This window comes from Canis aureus, chromosome 10, assembly GCF_053574225.1.
Source record: "Canis aureus isolate CA01 chromosome 10, VMU_Caureus_v.1.0, whole genome shotgun sequence".
NCBI classification, from domain to species: Eukaryota; Metazoa; Chordata; class Mammalia; order Carnivora; family Canidae; genus Canis; species Canis aureus.
This window is the reverse complement of record NC_135620.1, coordinates 46,710,335-46,733,891: the sequence shown is the minus strand read 5'-3', so window position 1 is coordinate 46,733,891 and position 23,557 is coordinate 46,710,335. Positions and strand designations below refer to the sequence as shown.

Sequence of the window (23,557 nt, the reverse complement as noted above, 5' to 3'; positions counted from 1 at the left end):
GGTGCAGAGAGTGGCAGGGCTCCCCCTTCTCTTGCTCCGAACGGAAAAGTTTTATTTGGCCCCAAGCTTCCTATAAATTTTCGCCTCTAGGAAGACTTCAGCAGAAGAAAAATGTCTGCAAAACCAGTGCCCTGTGGAATTAGAAACAAATATGAGAAGCTGAGTGAGCTTGGGCAAGGTCAGTTGTCCTCACTCTGTATAATCTAGATGGTGTTACCAGTCCTGGGGGTTGCTGTGAGAATTAGCAAAAATAGATGGGTAAGAGGCAGAAGGGATGTTGGCTAAAGACTCTGGAGGCAGATAACTGGGGTTCAAATCCTGACTCCTCCTTGTAAGAGCTACTCTTGTCTCAAAGAAGTTATGTATTCTCTCTATGCCTCAGTTTTCTCATGTAGGGAATGGAGGTAACAATAGTTTCTAACTCTTAGGGTTGATTTGAGAATTAAATGAGAGAGAAAATATATGGCTTTTGCAGTAGTGTTTGGTGTGTGGGAAGTGTTCATCCCAAGCCTGCTTCTACCATTTCCACCATATCATCACTGGGTTCAGATCCTAACATAAGAATGAACAAATCCTCTCATGGACTAGAACCATGTAGTTAGATTGCTCTGGAACAGCCAAGCCCTGGGACTGTGAGCCACAGATACATGGAATAAAGAGAGTGAGCAGCACATTTCTGTGGCTATAGACTCTGTATGAAAGGGGTCAGGGATCTCATCTCAGTTCCAATCCTATTTCCCTTACTCTGCTTTACTGGGGAATTGACCTTGAAAGAGGAACAACTGCACTCTAAGTCGATAGAACAGCATTGGCTACAGCCCAGCTCCACCACCCAGGCACAGAGGAGGGCTCTCTGATGTCTCTGGAATGATTTAGCTTTATTGGCTATTGTCTCTCTCTCCAAATTGCCTTCAGGATGAATGTCATGGCCAGAACCCATAGAGGACACCAGCTTCCCAAGGAGCTCACGGGAGGCAGATATTCTCTCCGTTTATGAAACAGGCTTCAAATTGACCATTAGTGGGGGCTGTATTTTGCACCTTACGAAGAGGAAATTACAGTGCATTAGAAGTTCTGCACTGTGGCTTAGGCAGTGCATTAGAGGCGGGATACAGACTGGGGTGCTTTCTTGCTGGGCATAATATCCAATTTATTTTCATTTACATTACTTTCTCTACATCACTGACTGCACGAGGCATGAAACTGTTAAATGCAAGCAATTCCCAATTGCTTGGCACAAATAGAAATGTTTAATGAATAATAATAAAAAAGGAGCCTATGGATGAAGCCGATATGCAAAAATTGTGAGAGCGTGTTAATCAATGTTTCTCATTGCATACAGCTCAACAAGTCTTCTTTCTCTCTTTCTCCCTCCCTTTCTCCCTTTCTCTTTCCTCCCCTCCCCTCTTTCTTCATTTCTAAGTTCTTTTTGAAAAGACAAAGCAAGTAATTTAGGTGGAACAAAACAGAGTAGTACAGTATTGTTTACACAGTAGATAAAATGCATGAATGTGAAAGGCTTTATCTGGAGGATTTCAAGAGAAAGGAAGGCAGGAAGAAAAGAAAGGAGGAAGGAAGGAAGGAAGGAAGGAAGGAAGGAAGGAAGGAAGGAAGGAAGGAAGGAAAAGGAAGAAAGAAAGAAAGAAAGCAAGCTGGGCAACTCAGTCAACCCTCTGATTCTTGCTTTTGGCTCAGGCCACGGGTCATGATTGCAGGGCTGTGAGATTAAGCCCTGCCTCTGGCTTTGTGCTCAGCAGGGAGTCTGCTTAAGATTCTTTCTCTCTCCCCCTCTACTGCTTTCCCTCATCTCTAAAAGAAAAATACTCTATTTCCCTTCTGCTCTATGGATGAGAGCAGTTTGCCTGCTGTTATGAAAGGGGGTTTTAACTTAATTTGTGCATCTCATCTCAGTATCAGTTACATCTAACTAATGTTTTCCCAGCCTCGTTGGCTTGTTAGGAGAGTCAACTTAGGAAAAAGGAAGACTGGCTCTCCAGGGGAGGTTCCTCAGCACCACATTCCAAGCTTCTGGTTCTCTTGTGGGTTACCTTGAGCAGTAGTGGATTTTTTTAAAAGATTTTATTTATTTATTCATGAGAGACACAGAGAGAGGCAGAGACACAGGGAGAGGGAGAAGCAGGCTCCATGGAGGGAGCCTGATGTGGGACTCGATCCCAGGACCCCTCCCCCCCAATCATGCCCTGAGCCACCCAGGGATCCCAACAGTAGAGGATTTTAAAAGTCTCCATCAAAATTGATGGATTCCCCCCTCTGCCCACCTGTAGTTTTACTCCCACTTTGGAACTTCACAGAGGTGTGTTGATAACCAAGATCTCTGTTGGAATCCAGACTCTGTCTTTCATGAGTAGTGTGACTGGGCCACCAGTCTGAATAACCTCTCTGGTCCTCAAATTCCTCATTTACAAAGTGAGCAACAGAAACCCGTCTCTCTTGGTTATTTCCCACATTCTGATAATAGAAGCTCAAGTATATAAAAATATACATAATAGTTTATGTATATAAATATACATGAAAAAGGATGGAATGTCACCAATGGCTGTTTATTTTTCCTCTTTGTATTTTCCAACTTTCTGTGTAGGCAAGCATTATCTTTCAATAGGAACATTATAGTTTACAGAACACATATTTCCTAGTTTGAGCAAACATAGATGATAATAATATTGATTATAGAGTTTCCTTTTCCTTTTCCTTTGTTCCATACAATCTGTCCTTCTTGCTTTCTTTTTGGAGAGGAAAGCAGTTAAGGGCTGTATTGGTTTCCAGCTGCTGCTGTAACAAGTGACAAATTTAGCAGCTTAAAACAACACAAATATATTCTCTTACTGTTCTAGAGATGAACAGTCTTGAAATGAGTCTAGACTCAAGGTGTGGGAAGGGCTGTTTCTTTGGAGGATATGAAGGAAGAATCCATTTCTTTGCTTCTTTCAGCTTTTTGTGGCTGCCTATATTCCTTGGCTCGTGGCTCCTTCTCTGTCTTCAAAGCCCATGGTTTCAGTCTGCACTTGGCATTGCCTTCACCTTCTCTCCATAGAAGGAGACGTGCCTGGATAATCTGCCATTATCTCCCCATCTCAAGATCCTTATTCATACCTGCAAAGTCCTTTTTGCCATCTAAGGAAACGTACGGACATCTTTAAATGCGATGTTGTCATTCAGCTGAACAGCCAGGGTTTATTAAAAGGTGAAGGATTAAGCAAAGACTGAGCAAGAAAAAAAAAAAAAAGCAACAAAGTTTCTGGTAATGTGAAATAACAAACTAAGTACTTTATAAGAATATCTGTTCAGTTCTTACAGAGTTTAACTGTACCGGATCAAGTGTCCTGGAAATACAAGGCACTTGGGTCTGGTGAGAACACAGGAGCTGATGTATTTTATTTTAGAAAAACAAAATCATAGGGTGTCTGCATGGCTTAGTCAGTTGACCGTCTGACTCTTGATTTTGGCTCAGGTCATAATTTGGGGTTGTGGGATCGAGCCCCACATCCAGCTCCACACTCAGTGAGGAGTCTGCTCTAGATTCTTTCTCCATCTTCATCCCCCCCATCCCGACCCCGCTCATGCTCTCAATCCCTCCCTCTCTAAAATAAAAAACAAATCTCAAAAAAAGAAATCATGACAGACAACAGTGAAAAATGATCAAGTCCCTTCTCCCCAAATCTCTAGGGGTCAGAAATTCAGTCTAAAATTATTATTATTGTTATTATTTCTTTGAAATGTCAATTTTTATTGTTGAAAGTCCCCACAAAGTCCCATCTCAGGGATTATTCCTTGAATCAAAAGCAGCCTATTTTCTCCAGCTTGGTACTAAGATGTGCCAAGAATGATTTTTTTTTTTAAGAAAGCAAAAAAGTTCAAATTATTATTTGTTGTTGCAAAAATGCCACAGGTTATTAAACTAACATCAGGAATGGATATAATCAGATCTCATCTATTATTAATGAGGTTCTGCCTAATGTGATCATTATAGGTATGTGCCTCGTACCTAGAAGCTACCATCTAACATAATAACAACCTGGAATAATGAGTTGCCAGCATGATATTTTTCTTTTGTGAAGGGTTATACCTATAGGGTTGCCTTTTCCTTTTCTTAGAACAACAACAATAATAATAAACTGTAACATTTTAGACAGAGACAGGTGTAAGTTTTATTTGTAATATAATGGTTACTGCTTAACATCTTTACAGTTAAGATTTGTTACACAGCCAACACAAAAATGTTTTGGAAACCATATTATTACTACTTAAAATGATGATCCAAGAGCCAGAAAAACTCGTGTAACTTTTATAACATCTGCTATGTGTTTTCCTGGGTGTGAAAGAGACAGAGAGAGAGACAGAGACAGAGAGAGACACGTACAACCCACACACAGACCTTCCCCCCATACATACACACATCAGAGTTTTAAGATATGACTGACTATACTTATGGATCAATTTACTAAGAAATTTTAAAATATTTTTTTCTCATGGCACAAGCCTTTTAACTGCAATCCCTTCCTTCCTCTAAGGCATAGGCTCAGAAAAGACAAAAATTAAGCCTTTGTGAACATAGACAGAGCCAGACCACGTCCTGAATAGTTTAGCTTCCTTTGGAGCAGGTTATTACAAATAGTTGTGCTGAGGCTTGCTCACAAAATCCTATTTAATCCTTAATGCAGTTGAATTCTATGGGGTACAGTTACCTAGAGACCAGATTAGGCAAATTTAAGTGTCAGTAATGAGAGTGAATGCAGAACTAAGGGGATGAGACCCAAGAATCTGAGCACCTGAAAACAGTAGAATCCATTGAGAAAAACTCAAGGTTGGCCAGCTGTAGCCTTCATCTCTCCCATGGGTATTCCACCACTCCCCGACCCTTCACTGCTGGGCTCTGCTTCCTCACAACCTACTTGCTTCAAGCTCGGGGTATGACTTTTGCTCTTCTGGCCTGGGTTTGGAGCTGCCTCCAACTTCTCTCCAAATTATTCCTCAGACTTGAGGTCTCTGTAGCATTAGCACTATTGCCCAATTATAGCAATCTGGAAGCTCTCTTCTCTTCTGGCTTCTTCAGCATGAGGCAGGAAATCGGTTCTTTCCTTGTCTTTCTCCCCTCTGTGCTCTGCTGGCTCCCGTGCCTCCATCTGCCCTGTGAACATTGTTGTTCCCCAGGCTCCCTTCCCTGTCCAGCTTCCGTGGTCACATCTGTATTCATAACTTCGAAGCCTGTTATCTCTAGCCCTGTCTCTGCTAATGGGATCTGACTTGAATTTTCACGCACTCACCACATGGCTCCACACCAACGTTCCCATAGCCTCACAAACCATGAAGTCCAGGTTTGCTCATTAGTTACTGTTCTCTCATTTTCTGTCCTCATCTACTCAGTTCTTACTGATCCTCTTGATTAAAGGCCTCACCTTCCTCTGACTCCTTCAATCTGGAAACACCTTTTTCTTCCTTTGCCAGATTCCCTAATTCCTGAATTCTGCACTCTCTTGTTTGATAAGGAGACACGTCTCCCCTCACTCCCGGTTCCTGCTATCATTGCCTGGATGATTATTGTAACCACTTAACTGATCTCTCTACTCCCCAAACCAGCCTTCATTCGGCTGCTAGAACTAACTTCTACTGGTGGACTCATGATACTGCTAGTAACACTACTTTATATAGTAGTTGCTCAATACATGCTACTTCATTACTTCCTTGGCTTCAGTGACTTTATCTGGTAAACTGAAAGGTTTAGACTAAATAGCTTTAAAATCAAGCTTTCATCTGATACTGCATACAACTCTCAGAAATAAAGGAGGGGATTGCATCTGATTTCTGCTTGAACACCTTATCTTGATGAATCTGGGCCCATGCCTAAAGAGTGGTCCCAACATTTGAGGGCCACTTTTCACTCTGAACCTCCTTGTCTCTGTTCATGGATTTAGCCATACAAGAATATCCCAAGCTCTAAAATCAGTGATACATAGAATATAAGATATAATCTACTGAGAAGTAGGACATTGGGCCATTTTCTATAGGGTGAACTATTTGAAATACCTTCTTCATACCTATAAAATAAGGAGGTTGAATTAGTGAGCTCTCATTCTGTTTCCAAAAAGAAAGTGTCTCTTTGGAACCTCATTTATATGCCGAACTGGGTTGTTTTTTTTTGTTTGTTTGTTTTGTTTTTTTAATGATCTATCTTGGGGCACCTAGGCATGGAGCCTACTTAAAGAAAAATAATTAAAAAAATAAAATGACTTATAGCATCACCACTTTTGTGCATGTGTTCTTTACAGTTTTCTTTAGGGTGACCATGATGACACATCTATCTCTGAGTGTAAGGTGTGCAATGATTCAAGGCCCCCTCTTCTGGCCTTGGAAATCCATCCCTACATTTTCTCGTGGCCACGCTATCCCCTGCTCAGCCACCCTGCCTCCTGTTCCCAGTCAGTGACTGTAAATGGCTAGGAAACAAATCATGCTCATCACTGGGAAATGTGATGGCTCTGCTCATAAGTAACTGGCTCAAGAAGTTCCCCCTCCACCTTGCTGAACTCCTAGAACTGCACTGCATTCCCAAATGCTTCCATCCATTCCTCCTTTCTTCCTTTTCCTCTTCTACTTAGGGTCAGACCTGTAGAACAAATCTCACCGAGCCTTTCTTTATTTTCTCTCCTAAGCATGACCCACATCTTGGATACTGCTTCTTGATGACCTGCATTGATACACAACCTATATTTGGTATAAAAAATTCACCTCTCTCCATGGAAGAAAATAGAAAATTGGGTCTGGTTTTAATATTACGTGTATAACTACAACTGGTCTCTCAGATTGTTTTCTCCATAGTAAGAGCATCCATTCATTTTTCTCTTAAAAAAGTTTCTCTCCTTGTTTTGTGTTTACAGAAAACACATAGCATTTGCAGAAAATACACATATCTAAAAGAAAGGAAAAATAATTATCCATAATTCTTCCATCCCCCAAATAACCACTGCTTTCCGGTCTTTTCTGCAAGATGCAAGTAATTCTTACATAACAATAACAAATAACAGTTGATACAAACAATGGTTTAGTGGAGGAGTTGGCAAACCTTTCCTGTAAAGGGCCAGATTAGTGAACGTTTACAGTTTAATTGGACACAGAGACTCTGTTGCAGCCTTTTGGCTCTGTCAGATTGTGTGAAAGTAGTCATAGACAATATGTGAATGAGAATGTGGCTGTATTCCAATAAAACTTTATTTAAAAGTCAGATGGGATGGGGCTGAATTTGGCCTGGGAACCATAGTTGGCTGAACCATGATTTTGTAAAAAAAAAAAAAAAAAATCTTGTAGGGAGACAGTATCTGTGGCTCAATGAGGATTTTTGGGCTTTACTTAAAATGACTCATGGGAGCCTGTAGAAATCAGCCTGTGACTTTCGTAAAGGGGAAGCTGTGTATGGCCACAGGCATGGCTAGCTTACCTCTGTCGGGGGATCCCAGGCCGCAGGTGGCAGGCCAGAGGACGTGTGAGAGGCTTCTATCTGTGTGGAACTTTCCCAGAAGGACTAGTCGTGACTTCAAGTGGGGAGAAATACTAAGCTGGCAGCTGCCTTGTGGTCTTCTGCTGTTGTCAGGCATGAGTTAAGTGGGTTTCCAACCTTTCCTAATGCGCTTTTCCCGTTTAATTTTGTGACTGCATCAACTTTCATAGCAAATAATGAGTCGGGGCTGCAGCCCAAATGTTATGGACTCTTTATGTATCTGGAGAGCCTGCGAAGTGCGGCTCTGCATTCTAATGACACGCTTAACCCACCGGCTGGGCCTGCAAGCTGGTTTTGGCTGGAAGAAAGATTCTGTAGAATGTGAGGGGAGCCCACCAGAGAGCTCCTCGGCCTCACTGTCTCTGTCCCCTCTCCACAGGAGCGCTTTCCCCAGGACTTGACAGCTGTTCCTCTTGGGTCCCGGTGAATCTGTCCCTCAGCTAGAATTCTGACTCTGTCTGTCTTGATTTGAGTGTTGAAGGATAAATTTCTACCTAGGAGTCCTGTTATCAACATCCACACTTGATACTCCTATTTGTCCACGGAAATCCACATTGACTACCTATTCTGCAGTCCATCTGCTGGGATGGCACGGTGCCTAATTCTTGGCAGGGCGGGCATGCTCCAAAGGCCTGGGGTTTCAGTGCTCTGTGTTTGGAGGGATGACTGGGAGGGTGGAGGAGGGTGGGGGTGTGGCAGGAGACATGCTGCAGGAAGCTGCTTTTGCTTGCTTTGCCTGGCCCCTTGCATCAGCAGACCTTGGTTTACCCTTTAGGGGTCAAGCCCTTTGGAGAAGCTCAGCAGGAACTGCAGGTCTGCATGGGGGATGGTGAATGTTGGAATCTGGCTTCAATGCTCTCCCCAACCACAAACATTTAGAGGAGTCATCACCTAAGATAAAACATAGTGAAGGGGAAAAGGCAGATGACAATACAATAGCAGAGTGCCACCCTAAGAAGTGTGTGCGTGTGCGTGTGTGGGTGAGTGTGCATGTGCACCCATACATGCACACTTAGTGTTTCTGCAGGTAAGTGGTAGGATTATAGGTCATTTTTAGTTTTCATTTCTTTTTTATTATTTACTTTTACATTTTTCTATGATAGATATATATCGATGAGAACAAAAAAAGCAAAGCAAAACAAAATAGCTTCAGAATATTAGGTATAAAGAAAAGAGTTCACTACAAGGCCGAACTGCTCACTGATGAACTTTTTTGTTGTTTTACTGCTTTAATTTATTTTTATTTTTCTTTGTGGTAAGATATCTATAACATAAAATTTACCATCTTTCTTTTTTTAAAAAAGTTTATTTATTTAGGGAATATCTATACCCAACATGGGGCTTCAACTCACAATCCAGAGATCAAGAGCCACATGCTCTACCACAGCAAATTCGTACCCCTAAAATTTACCATCTTAATCATTTTTTAAGTGTATAGTTTAGTGTATTAAGTACATTAACTTTGTTGTGCGACCATCACAATCATCAATATCCAGAACTTGTTCATCTTTCTCAACTGAAACTTCATATTCATTAAGGAATAATTTTCCATTCCTCTTCCTAAGTCCCTGGCATTCTATTTTCTGTTTCTATGACTCTGAATATTCTAGATGACTCATATAATTGAAACTTCACAATATTTTTCGTGACTAGTTTACTTCACTTATTTTAACATCCTCAAGGCTCATCCATGTTTTTAGTATGTGTCAGAATTTCCATCCATTTTAAGGCTGAATCATATTCCATTGTAGTATATACTCCATTTGGTTTATCCCTTCGTCTGTCAACGGACACTCGAGTTGCTTCCACCCTTTGGCTATTGCGAATGATGCTGCTATGAACATGAATGCACAAATATCTGTTCAGGTGACTGCTTTCACTTTTTTTGGGGTATATACTTAGAAGTGGAAATGCTCAGAAAGCTACTTTTTAAAGTATAGCTGTAGCCTACCATGAGATAGAAGCAAGATGTAAGAGGGTAGAGCCCAAATTTAGTTGGAGAACTGCCTATCAAATAAGAATCTTTCAAGAACTGGGCTAGCAAGTTGTATTTTTATAAGTACCCGGAGTAATTCTGGTGACCAGCTAGGCTTGGGGACCATAGAACTCCATGATTTTCAAGATCTTTTTCCACTTTACAATTGTATAAAACTCTGTTACCCCTGCTACTTATAGGCATCTGTGAAATCCTTAGATATTTCCCTGGCAGATGGAAAACAGAATCTTAAGAGTGGCTCACTATCTAATTCTCACAAAAGGAGTCAGAATGGTAAACCAAACTGTGCCTACTTATGGGTTATTTTTGTCCATGAGGGGAAACAGAAGTCCCCAAATTACACCTTAGGTACTTTGCTACATCACTATCTTTGTTGTTGATTTGTTCAATATACCATGCAGACCTATATAGTAAGACCAGCTGCCACTAATTATACAAAGAATATTCTTGGCATTTTTAGAAATATTGCATCCAATTTCCACCAAGTCTTGGAAGGCAGGTATTCTATTTTACAAATGAGGTCACTAAGGCATCAAGGGCTGATGCAACTTGCCTTTGGTCACATGATAATATTCATTTGTTTGTATGTATGTAATGACGTATCAGAAATTTAGTTTGAAAGAAATCTAATCCAGTGCCCTCATTTTCCACAGAGGTTGAGGGATGAAGTGTCTAACAGAGAACCCGTGGTGGACAGCGCAGGGATCATAATTCATATATCCTCATTGACTTTCTATGTGTCTGTAGAGACTCACTCCCTTGAAATTTTTTTTAAAGATTTTATTTGAGAGAGAATGTGCATGCGTGAGAATGCAGAAGTGGGGATGGGGGCAGAGGAAGAGGGAGAGGGAATCTTAAGTAGACTTTGTGCTTGAATGGGGAGCTTGATGTGGGGCTTCAGCATAGGAACCTGAGATCACGACCTGAGCCCATATCAAGACTTGGATGCTTAACTGACTTAGCCACCTAGGGAACCTCCCCTTGAAATTTTTTTGTTTCTTCCCAGGTAGGCTGTAAGTTTCTTATAGGAAACACCTCATCTTGTACCTCAGCATCCCACTGTGCCAACAAAGGGGCTAGGCATGGGGTGATTCAGTGAGAGGGAGTGGCAGTGCAGTGAGAGGAAGCCACATCTGGCATGCAGAATGACACCCCTGCCCCCACAAATGATATAATTTGTATCTACAAATGCTGTTCCTATTTACTATTTATGTAGTGGGAAGATGCATGGGATTTAGAGTCCAAAAGATTTGGATTCTAATCTCATTTCACTGTTTACTACTGAAGAGACTTACAACATATCACCCCCAAATATGTCACTTTTGCATGAAGGTTATTTTGAGTTGTCGAGAATCGGCAGATGCAGGAAGGGTTCTCTACCCTCTCCTTAAGTTGTCTAAAAGCAGGATATAGATTTCCCTTTGTGAGAGTGTCCGCCTTCTACCAGGAAGAGGAGGGCACTCTTATGACCCGAGGTGGAGAGTCAACGCCGAGACAAGCTTGTGTCACCAGACCTTACTAAAAAAACCTTTATCTTCCTTTATTTCCTCCATATATTTCCTCATCACTTCCCCACAATTTATGTCTCTTGAAGCCCCCTTCCTTCCCCAGAGGCTGACCACTTCTTTGAGTTTCACTTCTGTAGAGTCCTGTGCACGTACATATCAATAAAAGTTGTGTGCTTGTTCTTGTCAGTGTATCTTATGTTTAATTTGTAGTCCTTCATACATTGAACCTCAGAGAATAGAGGAAAAGTTTTCCTTCCCTCCTACTTTGAGATCTTGAGCAAATTATTAAACTCTAAGCCTCAGTTTCTGCATCTGTAAAATGGAGAGGTCAATATCTATTTGAAAGATTTTTTAGAAATAGAAGCAAAAGGCCACCTCCAGAGCCTGATATGGACTGGACATAGTAAACATTTGATCTTTCCCCATCTGTCTCCTAGGAGAAAGCTCGTCAATCTCAAGGAGAAGGCTGGTTTGTAATCACAGGGGTGTGCATTGCCAGTGCAATGGAAGCAATCAGAAGTTGAAGTAAGGCTCAAGTTTTTGACCCAGAAAATGTGTCTGTTTACAACAAATCAACAGAGAAGTACATGTTTGTAGAGTAGTATTCACATAACCGAAAGGTGGAAACAACTCAAGTGTCCATTGACAGATAAAGAGATAAAGAAAATGGGGAACATGCCTACAATGGAATATTTTTTCAGCCATAAAAAGGAAGGAAATTCTGATACACCCTACAACATGGATGAACCTTGGGAACATTATGCTAAGTGAAATAAACTAGGAACACAACACAAATACTATGCAGTTCTACTCATATAGGATAAGTAGACAAGTGGAAACCACAGAGACAGGAAGTAGAATGATTGGCCAGCGGCTGGGGGCAGGAGGAATAAATAATTGTTGTTTAATGAAGACAGACTTTCTTCTTTGCAAGGTGAAGAAATTCTGGAGACTGGTTGCACAACAATGAGTATGCTTGACACCACCGCACTGTATACTTAAAAATGGTTCACATGGTAAATTTCATGTGTATGTTATCACAACTAAAAATAAAAAGAGAAGAGTCCAGGAACAATAAACATTATTTTATTCCAGCAGCACGTGAAATCACATCTTATCTTTCTGAATCCAACCTGAGAATCTGAAGCCATTTCTGTGGTGGCAGAGCTCCATCCATGATGCAACAGGTGAGAAATAGCTTCATAATTTTCAGATTAGCAGACTTTCTCTGCTAATGTCTCACTAATTACCGTGTAGACTTAGCATTGAACCATAATTATTATCAGTTAATTAGACCTTAAAATGTATCTTTGATAACACCTCTGGCATTTAATTATGTAACTAGTAACTTATGAATGTTATTAAGTGGATATATGACTACAGTAAAGTGTAATTAGATCTCGTTTTTGTTTCTTGATATCATATTGATTATGATAATAGTGTTGTAGTTTTTACAGCTTATATGGAAATGGTCATATTAATTTGATAGTCTATAAAGCAAATGCATTTTGGCAAATATTTTAAAGCCATATTAAAAAAAGAGTCTGTGGAAAAGGAAAAAAGTGAATATTATTCGTGATACTGTTTTAAAAAGTTCACAGTAAATACATAGCCTGCTTTCAAGACCACTTTTTATCTAAAAACAAAAAACACTCAAGAATTTATGTAATAAGAAATTATTTCCTACTGTTTTATACTCAAGAATTTATGTAATAAAAATTACTTCTTACTGTTGGAAAACAGAAAATAACTACTAAACTGTTTCCAATATTGTGAGAGTAACAAATATGGTTTTCCAATAGTTGTATGCACATCAACTCATTTTTTAAATGTCTATTGTCATTTAGGAAATGTATAGCAAATTTTTTTATAAGATTAAGAATCCCTTTTTAAAACAATGTGGTTAATTTCCTCTCTTTGTAGGAGAATTAAAGTCAGCTAGAAATCAGATTGTCTAGTTAGATTGGCTGATAGATTCTAAGCCATTTGAGGGCAATGTTCTGTCCCTTTTGCATCTTATCATCATTTACAATGGTGGTTCACGCAGAGTAGGTATTTTTTTCAGCTTTATTGAAGTATAATTGACAAAATTGTTAGATATGTAAAGTGTACCTCATCATGATTTGAGATACATATACATCAAGAAAAGATTCCTCTCATCTAGCTAATCAACACATCCATTTCCTCACATATTTAGTTTGTATGTGAGAACATTTAAGTTTTAGTTTCATAGAAAATTTCAATTATATGATACAATGTTATGAACTATTGTCATCATGCTATCCATTAGATCTTCAAAGATTTTATTCATCTTATAACTGAAAGCTTTTACCCTTTAACCAACCTCTTCCTATATCCCCATTCCCAGCCCCTGGCAACCACTTTTTTACTCTATGTTTCATCTCTTTTTCTTTTTAAAGATTTTATTTATTTATTTATGAGAGAGAGAGAGAGAGAAAGAGAGAGAGAATGAGTGGTGGGGAGGGGCCAAGGGAAAGAGAAAGGGAGAGAGAAATAGACTTTCCTTCTGAGCAGGAAGCTGATGTGGGGCTCAAACCCAGGACCCAGAGATCATGACCTGAGCCGAAGGCAAATACTTAACCAACTGAGCCACCCAGGTCCCCCCCTACTCTGTTTCTATGGGCTTGACTCTATGTATGAGTTTGATTCTACATGTAAATGATACTATACAGTATTTGTCTTTGTCTTATGTCACTTAGCATAATGTTCTCAAGGTCCATTCAGGTTGTCATAAATGGCAGGATATCCTTTCTCATGGCTGAATAATATCCCATTATATATCTATATCTATATCTATATCTATCTATATCTATATCTATATCTATCTATATCCATATCCATATCTATATCTATCTATATATATCACACCTACTTTTTCCATTCATCTATTGACAGACACTTAGATTGCTTCCATATCTTGGCTATTGTGAATAGTGTTGCAGTGAACATGAGAGTGCAGATATCTCAATATTCTGTTTTCATTTCCTTTGAATATATACCCAGAAGTGGGATTGATGGATCGTATGATATGAATATTCATTGCCTATTGAGTGAGAGAGCTTTGAGGAAATTAAAGAAACTCTGCTTTATGTGCTTTCTCTCCAAAATGAGGATGATGAAACATGCCTTGGAAAACAAGTAAAGATTCTTATGTGGAGAGGAGGTTCAGAGCCTTGTAAACTGAAAGATATATAGTCACAGAGGAGATTATGGGATATATAATAAATCTAAGACAAATAGATGGATTGGTTTATATAGTTTTAACTTCATATCCTGATTTGTAATAAAAATGTAATAAATTAGCTGTAATTTTGGGTACTACTTGAAAAGTAACATAGAGTAAAAGTTATTATTGGAGATAAATTTTATCTGAGTGATCTGCATGGACAGACAGACATGTAGTTATCAAATATTTGTTCCTCTGATCATTCTGTGAATTGCCTTCCTCTTTTTTTGAGGTCCTGGGTCTCTATCTCATTCCTTAGCTCAGGATTGCATATATACCTCCTTTGATCCTCCTGTTTTTGAATCTCTCATTTATGTGGGGTTCCCATACATACAAAATTAAATTTGTTTTTCTCCTGTTAATCTGTCTTATGTTAATCTGATTATTAAACCAAACAATCATGAAGGGTAAGGAAAAATTTTTCCTTCCCAATATCTCCAAACCAAACATCCATGTTCACCATCAAGAAGAAATGTATAGCTACAATGTAGAAACCCTCTGAACATACTAATATGTAGCAGAATGACTTTACCTTTTAATAGCAAGTAATCCATTTCTGAGAAACTATCTCAGGCAATTGGTACAGTTGAACTTCGTCTTTAACCTTCTATTATGATTTATGTGATTAGGCCACTGGAGGAAGTGGTTTTCAACAGCATGATTAAAGCACTTTAAGGAAATAATTTCTATCTTCAAGCACCTTGCGTACATTTTTGTTTTCAAGTGTTTGTCCTTTCTCATTAAAAAGGAGAAGCAGGAAATGGAGAAATATTGGTTTTTAAACGTTGTCTTGGATGGAAAAGAAAGATCTCAAAATAGTAGAGTCAAAGTCAGGATATCGGTCTTTAGCAGACCTGTGCAACATGGTTTCTAACCTGGTGAATCCTGGAAATTGGGGTACAGCTAATTCAGCATTCTGCAGGTTTGAGAATTTCATCCATCCACCAGGGATTTTTCTTCTTCTTCTTTCTCCTCCTCCTCCCCCTCCCCTTCCCCCTCTTCCCCCTCTTCCTCCTCTTCTTCCTCCTCTTCTTCCTCCTCTTCTTCCTCTTCCTCCTCTTCCTCCTCCTCCTCCTCCTCCTCCTCCTTCTTCTTCTTCTTCTTCTTCTTCTTCTTCTTCTTCTTCTTCTTCTTCTTCTCTCCCTCCTCTTCTTCCTCCTCTTCCTCCTCCTTCTTTTTTAATTCAAGAGACCTACCAACTTTTAAATTTACTAAGCAAGGACATATTAAAATACAAATAAACATGACTATTACCTACTAAAAACAAATCTTATAAAAGAGACATTTTAATACCAGAAAAATATGAAGGAGATAATTTTATAATAATGGACTGTTTTATCCAAGAAAATACAATTGTTGCATTAGTATCATTTTGCCAGGAGATGAAATTGGCAAATTGAGCTAGGTTTAGGGTTCCCAGTTCAGATGACTTGCTCAAATACAGTTCAGACTAATTTTCGGCCAAAAATATTTGACTCTGTTTCCATATGTGCCACTGTGCCTGAAATTATGTCCAGAGGTCCCCAAATAGTGTTCAAAATCAACAAAACTTATAGGCAGTACGGATTGTTCCACATTTTGGGGAGGAAGGAGGAAGTTATAAGACTGTAGCTGAAAGTGGTGAGATTTGCTAACCTCAGTCATCATTCTGAACTCTTCCTGTCCTTTGCCATTTTCTGAGAAACAGAATCTTGTGCCACTGCCCCACAGTACTTTACATCTCAACAAAAGGAAAAAGAGAATATGTTCTTTATGGAGAGAGTAGGTTGTGGGTGACCTATCTGAGTTCACCGGCTCACTGAACAGTGATTAACATTTAAAATGTATGCAAACTAGACTCCTAATTAAAGTCCAATAATGTAAGACTTTGAACCTATTCACTGCCTTTGGAAATAATCACAGATGCCGGCTGCTTATCATGAAAAAGTCATTATGGTAAATGACCAACTCCCCCACCTTCTCCTTTCCATCAAGTGCAAAAGTGATTCTCCATTGCAGGGATTTGCAAATGGTGCATGTTGCAGAGTCAAATGTCTCCTGGTAGCTGTAATTGTTATGCAAATTATCTTGGTTATAGGAAGAATGAAATTTATAGAGCTCCTGTCATATGTGAATTTGCAAGCATGTACCAAATTCGAGGAGGGTGGACACTATGTTGATGTGGGGGGTCGTCAAGAACTCTTGATAGCAATTTGGACATGGCAGTGATGAAGGATGAGTGACCTTCCTCCCATTCTTCATTCTTCCTCCCTTGCTTTGCGACTCTTGTGGGAGGGTGGATATGAGACACAGAGAGGGGATTGAAATAAAGTAATGAGATCCAAAATAGGTCAGAGGACAGAGATATTCAGGAGCCAAATATTACTTGCAGATTGAAGAACTAAATTCAATTTGTTTGTCAAAGATAGCAAATCCAGATAAGAATCAAACTCAGCTGTAGAAGAGAAAAAAGGGAAAAGTGAGAACCAACATTTATTGTGCACTTGCTATGTGCCAAAGATTTCAGTGGGCGTGTTACCCATTTTTTCATTTGACCTGTAAGATAGCCTGATGAACTAGGTCATATTATTTTACAGGTGAGGAATCTGAGGTTCAGAAAGTTGGTGTACATGACAAATAAGGTTCTAATGACTCAGAGCTAAATCTCAACTCTCTATCTATCCAATTTGAAAATTCATGGCCTTCTGTATGTCTAAATTGCCTCTCAAAAATACTAAAAAATGTACCTTGAGAAATGAACTTCCAGGAAATGTGGTTTCAGGGCTGTGATTTCACTCTCTTATTCACCTGGACTTCAATACCACAGAGATAATGTGGCTCACATAGCTGTTCGTAGCAGAAGCAGTTGCTGGTGTGACCAGTGCACCATGGTCCTGGAATGGAATGTGATGGAATGTATAACTACCTGAGGGGCTCTGGGGAGATCTTCGGTATGGTTCATCAAGCCCTCTTACCATACTCTGTGGGTAGATGTGGAATGGGTAATTTAATGTTTACTTGCTCTAAGCAAATTTTGAAATGTAGTCAGCAAATGAAATAATTTTCACCTTTAGGAAATCATTTATTTGATGGAGACATTTAGAGAATGCAAGTTGTTTATTTGAAGATTTACTAGCAGAAAAAGTGATGATGAACTGTGAGAGAATAAATTTTTCCTTCTATTCTTGTCTTTTTCTTTTGTCTGGCAGGCTTTCCCAGATTTTTGTGAGGCTCGGGACCAAGTATAAATAGAGGCCTAGATATCATATGTCTAAATATTTAAAGTTGTAAGCCTAGTTAGCAAATGCCTTCATAATGACATGGAAGACAGGTTTGCATTCAGACTTCTTGGACTCCATGGAACTCCACTGTAGAATGGGTTAGTACAAGGAGGGCAGGCCCAATTTTTGGAAGGCAGTCCACCTCCTTCCCTCCTTCACATATTCCTATATTGTAAGAGGCCTCAGAGGCACTCACGAGTACATCCCAGGCTATCTGTGCAAGCTCTTCCCCAAGCTCCACAAATAAGTACCTTCTCTGCATTCACCCCTTAGGCCTAGACCTGTGCATTCTGGTGGTGTAGTAAGAGGGAAGGTATTGTTTTTTGGTAGGCATGTCTTCTTGGCCATGTAGATTTCTTAGCTCATGGGAAGGGGAGTGGCTGAAGAAGGATTCTGGAGTGGTGCCTTTTTTTCTTTTCTTTTCAGAGCTTATTTAGTATTGAGAGAGAGAGAGAGAGAGAGCATGCATGCATGCAAGGAGGAAGAGTAGAAGAGGGAGAAGGAGAAGTGGTCTCTTCGCTGAGCAGGGAGCTTGATGTGGGGCTCAATCCTAAGACCTGGGATCATGACCTGAGCTGAATGCAGACACTTAATAGACTGAACACCCAGGGGCCCCTAGAGTGGTGTCTTTTTAAAAAATTTTATGTATTTATTCATCAGACACACACACACACACACACACACACAGAGAGAGAGAGAGAGAGAGAGAGAGATATGCAGAGACACAGGCAGGGAGAGAAGCAGGCTCCATGCAGGGAGCCTGATGTGGGACTCGATCCCAGGAGTCCAGGATCACACCCTGGGCCAAAGGCAGGTGCTCAAACGCTGAGCCACCCAGGTGTCCCTAGAGTGGTGTCTTTTAAGCCCGGGATCCAGAGCATGCACCTCTTCCTGGGTCCAAGAGTGGCACTCCTGTCCATGATATGTGATAGAGAGGGGCAGCCTACAAATGGGAGACAGGAGTTGCACTTTGTTACAGGGAAAATATTCTTCAAAGTTAAAATAGATTTTCATGTATTATTATTGTACCAATTCCTCAATATTAAAATCATTTCCATTCAGCAGGGTCTTTTTTTTATTTTTATTTTTTATGAAACTAACCAGCTAGTATTATGCTAATACAACTGTAGAGTTCTTTGCAGTCGCAAGAAGTGGAAAGGTCACCAACTAGCTTTTTCCAGACCTTATAACTTGCTTGTAGAAGAATCTGTCAGGGAAAAAATTGTTGATGTGTGTACCCAACAACTTTAATCTTGAAGTTATTGGAAGAAAATGAGCACAGAATCCATAAAGGCCATTTTCAGAGAGTCACTTTTCTGAATCCAGTTGCATTCTAATTAATATCACGGAGCGTCAGCAAACTAAGTAAGGAGCAATTATTAGCTATCAGATTCTGGGTTTGGGAGAGAAATGATGGTATATTGTGCATAATTTTTGCATCATTAAAAATTAAATCCCATAAGCATAATGACTCAAACATCAGGCTCTGACAGTATCTGCAGATGATAAACTGTGGCATGTAAAAAAAACAATTTACTAGGTAATGGTGCAATATTTTCTGTATTTAGACAGACTATCCCCCCCATCAAAAAAGAGGCAAATGATATTTTATATCAAATTATTTCTAAACAGAAGTTAGCAAAAGTGTAAGGATGGTTACCTAACAGTATTTTCTTTTACATACAAGTCCATGGATATTAAGGATAGGCTGTTGTATAGATTACATTCACAGTTTTTCTCTTTTATAGAAGGTAATTTAATGAAAAGAGCATGGATTTCTTTTTTTTTAAGATTATTTATTTATTTATTCATGAAAGACACAGAGAGAGAGAGGTAGAGACACAGGCAGAGGGAGAAGCAGGCTCCATGCAGGGAGTACGACGTGGGACTCGATCCCGAGTCTCCAGAATCACACCCTGGGCTGAAGGTGATGCTAAACCCCTGAGCCACCCGGGCTGCCCGAACATGGATTTCATTGTCAAATAGACCCATGTCTGAATCTCAGGTTCACAACCTTACCATTAACTTGAGTAGGTTTCTTAGCTTCACATGTCTTCAGTTTCACCACCTGCCAAAAATGAGACACTCACCTTACCTTATGGGGGTTTTGTAGCAATTAAATGAGATAAAATAATGAAAGCACTTCATCTTGCACAGTCCAGTCCTTAGTAGACATTTAATAAATGTTAGTTCATTTCTTCCTTCTTTTTTTCCATGTTGTTGAACTCTTTCTCTGAGAAGAGTATTTTAAAATAAGAATCTGTTGCTACAGCAGAAAGTCAAACTAATGGGATGAATCACAACAGGGAAAAATGTTTATTGAAGTCTGCCAGGAGTTCCTGAGGATCCACCTGTGAGATCTCTGAGCTCGAAGTCAGAGACTGAGGCACACATGATCAACCTCTGTGAAGGCTGCTGAGATTTCCAGGAGGTGGGAGAATGACTGGCATTGGTGCCTCTTGGTTTGCTTTTCTCGTGGGACTTGTCAGAGTTACCTCAGTGATGATTTTAAGTCTTCAAGGAAATAAAATGTAGTTTATGTCTGAGAGCACCCATAGTGTTAGGGCATGTGCTAATGAGAGCAAGACCATGGACTTGGACTTGATCTTGATTCAGTCCCAGAGCCATAGCTCACCGTTCTAATCTCTGATTGGTCATCTGATAAATGTGCACTCTAGGTCCAAGCTGGGACTAGAAGAGAGACTGTGGGTGGTGACTATAGTAAGTGGTGATGAGATGACTTCCATTCTTGAATGGCTCTTGTGACTTCTGTGACCCAAGGAATTGATATGTCCCCTACATTCTTCAGGGTTTCTTACTATAAACCAGATTAGCCATCTTTGTCTTACTCAAATTCTTCCTGGAAATTCCTGACTCAAACCAAACCACCTGCATAGTGCATTAATAATTTTGCACCTGGTCCCATGCCTGCTGTATGGTAGTGTGTAAAAAGTGCTTGTCTTCCCATTATGTGGGGGGATGACTTGGTGTAATGGAAATTACTCAGGCTTTAGAGCCAGAAACACCTGTGTTCCCATTTCCATTCTGTCACTTATTAGCTCTGAGGACTCTAACTTCTCTGGAATGCAATTTCCTCATCTGCAAAGTAGGAACAATAACACCAAATTTATAGTTATTTTGAGGATTAAATGAAAAAATGTATAAATATTATTTCCTTTCTCATTCCTTTTAGCTCCAAGCTAAAGGTCAAATAGTATAATGGAGAGTGGTGTGGTTTAGTCATGAGGTAATTAATGAAGTATTGTAGTGGGCATATAGAATTGCTCTGTAGCTTCGAAGAAACTTTATATATTTGAAGGATTTCCTACATTGTTTGTGGTCTGTTGAAAGTTCCTCTTTTCATTTCTAGCCATCTATATATATCCATTCTATGTTTATTTTCTTTCTTTAAAAGATTTTATTTATTTATTTGAGAGAGAGAGCAAGAGGGAGAGTGAAAGGGAGAAACAGACTCCCTGCTGAGCACAGAGCCTGACTCAGGGCTCTGACGCAGGACTTGATCCCAGGACCTTGAGATCATGACCAGAGCCAAAGGTACAGGCTTAACTGCCTGAGTCACCCAGGCACCCTGCTGTGTTTATTTTAAAAACATTTATTCTTTTGATACATAAGGGGAAATGTGCCCAGTCCATATCATCTTGAAACTGGAAGTCCCAGGCTTACATGTTTTTAACATCTTAGTTTTTTTGCTTTGCCTCAGGTTCCCTCTCAATTAAGAAGGCTGTGCATAGTGACAGTGGTGGGCAGTGTGGTGCTGAGAGTCATGGGTATATTTAAATTATGAGATAGAAAGAAATATAGAAAAATTATACAACAAAGTGGAATGAAGAGAGATTAGAAATAATAAAATAGTTCCCTCCAGATATTCAAGATTTGAAAGAAGCCTTGGAGATTTCCAAAGAAGTTACAGGAGGAAGGTGAAGAGAAAGAACATTGGCTTGTCTTTCAGGGGAACTAAACTTCTCAATTTTGCCATTCCTGCTTTGTAAATTGGCCAACTTGTATCAGCCCTCTCAGCCTTGGTTCCATTTTCTTTCTTTTTTTAAGATTTATTTATCTGAGAGAGAGAGAGAGAGAGAGAGAGCGCAAGCAAGAACAACAGGGTCAGAGAAAGAGAGAATCTTAAGAAGATTCCATGCTGAGCAGAAGCCCACTTGAGGCTCGATCTCACAATCCTGAGATCATGACCTGAGCCAAAATCAAGAGTTGAATGCCCAACTGACTGCACCATCCAGGCCCTCCCCCTGCCCCCCTGCCACTTGCATTTTCTTAGAATGGTGGTGTAGGAAGGCCATTACACAAATGGTTTCCATTGTCTCAGTTGTGTCTTGAAACAAAATCAACATCCAATTCATTAAGTCTCTGGGGAATTCATTGCTAAAGATTTAAAGATAGAGTTCTGTGGAAAAACCGGATAATAAATCCATGATATGAGGATTCTATTTTAAGATGAGACAGTGAGGGTGAAAACTAGGAACCAAAGGTGCCATAACATTTTAGTAGGAATATTAATATGGAGATGTTAAAGTGTGAATCTTTAGGTTCAGTGTGACCTAACTAACCATAGGAAAAGAGATCTGTCACACTGAACAATTTAAATATATATATATATATATATATATATATATATATATATATTTGAAGATTTAATTTATTTGAAAGAAAGAGAGAGAGAATGTACAGACCTATGTGCTTTCGTAGGGGAGGGTGTTGGGAAGGGCAGGGGGAGAGAGAGAGAGAGAGATTCTCTAGCAGATTCCATACTGACCATGGAGCCTGACATGGGGCTTGACTCTAGGACCCTGAGATCATGACCTGATCTAAAATCAAGCATTGGACACTCAACTGACTAAGCCACTCACATGTCCTTAAAAAATAGTCTTAAGGAAAGTGTGTCCATTTCATCAGTGTCTCCTTGTGTTACAACCTACAACAAGGTAGATATAAGTAAATAAATAGATTTTTGAAAAATGAACTCACCAAATATTTTATATATATAAACACAAGCACATGGCTACAGAAGCTATCATTAGATATCAATAACCAAATATGGCTTGTCCATGCAGAGACTGTGCCTAAATGCCTTACTAAACAATAGATTATACAAAAAATAGTGTTTTTTGAGTGAAAGAAGATCAGACATAAGGACACACTGCCTCAGATCTTGAAATATCTCATATCCCTTTGCATCTTTGAAGTTTTGTTTTTGTGTTATAATATTAATGGAGAGTAGAACAGAATGGGGAATGTGACCCATGTTTATTCTTCCTTGCTCTGAGTGAGAAAATAGCAGCTTTCAAAAGGTAAAAGCCAAGGCATTTGGAGAGGGTTTAGAACATAAAACATTGATGATTGGGATACATGGAGATTTCATTAATTTTTTCACTCAGTGGATATTTATCGAGAGCCTGTTATGAATCATAGTCTAAAAGCTTCACAAAGGAAAAGTGATGGGCAAAGAGGAATTTCATATTGATAAAAGATAAGTATGACCTGAGGTGCAGTTATTTTACCAACATGTCAAGTTTCTAGGGAGCAAGGGGATAAGTGTGGGGTCTGAGGGGCGAAGGGAGGTTGCATGGCAGGCTAAGACAAGGAAAAGGACAGCTCCAGAAACCATATAGGGAGAGAACAAGAGATGCAGGAGTGTCTGAAAGAAAAATGTCAGGAGCATTGGCAAAATAACTCGAAGACAGGCTGACAGAAGACAATGGAAAAGAATATGGTTAACATAAAAAAGTATTGACAGGATCGGGGGAGTTATTGTGATGATTGCACCTGGAATTAAGGCATTGTGGAGGAGCTAACAGGGGTGATTTGAGAAATACAATTGCACAATATAAGTTGTCAAGAGGGATAAAGAATGAATTTATTCTCAGGGAGGAAAGAGCATAATTTTTATCTGTTGGAAATGGGAGAACCTGAAACTGTAGAAGTGGAGGGGGAGGAGGTAGGGAATTGCCTTTTTTGCCCCTTCTTATGTATGTCACTTGGCATGAATTATCTCCTGAATCC

The 23,557-nt window shown here is 39.6% G+C and overlaps 1 long non-coding RNA gene across 6 annotated transcripts in view; it reads left to right on the top strand.

Annotated features, from left to right (window-relative positions):
- LOC144322313 (uncharacterized) overlaps nucleotides 1-23,557 on the top strand; it is a 302,194-nt gene continuing 278,637 nt past the window's right edge. For all 6 annotated transcript variants that reach the window (XR_013387952.1, XR_013387950.1, XR_013387949.1 and 3 more), the window contains exons 1-2: nucleotides 1-178; nucleotides 12,113-12,201. This is a non-coding gene — a long non-coding RNA (uncharacterized LOC144322313). The remainder of the gene's footprint in view (nucleotides 179-12,112; nucleotides 12,202-23,557) is intronic.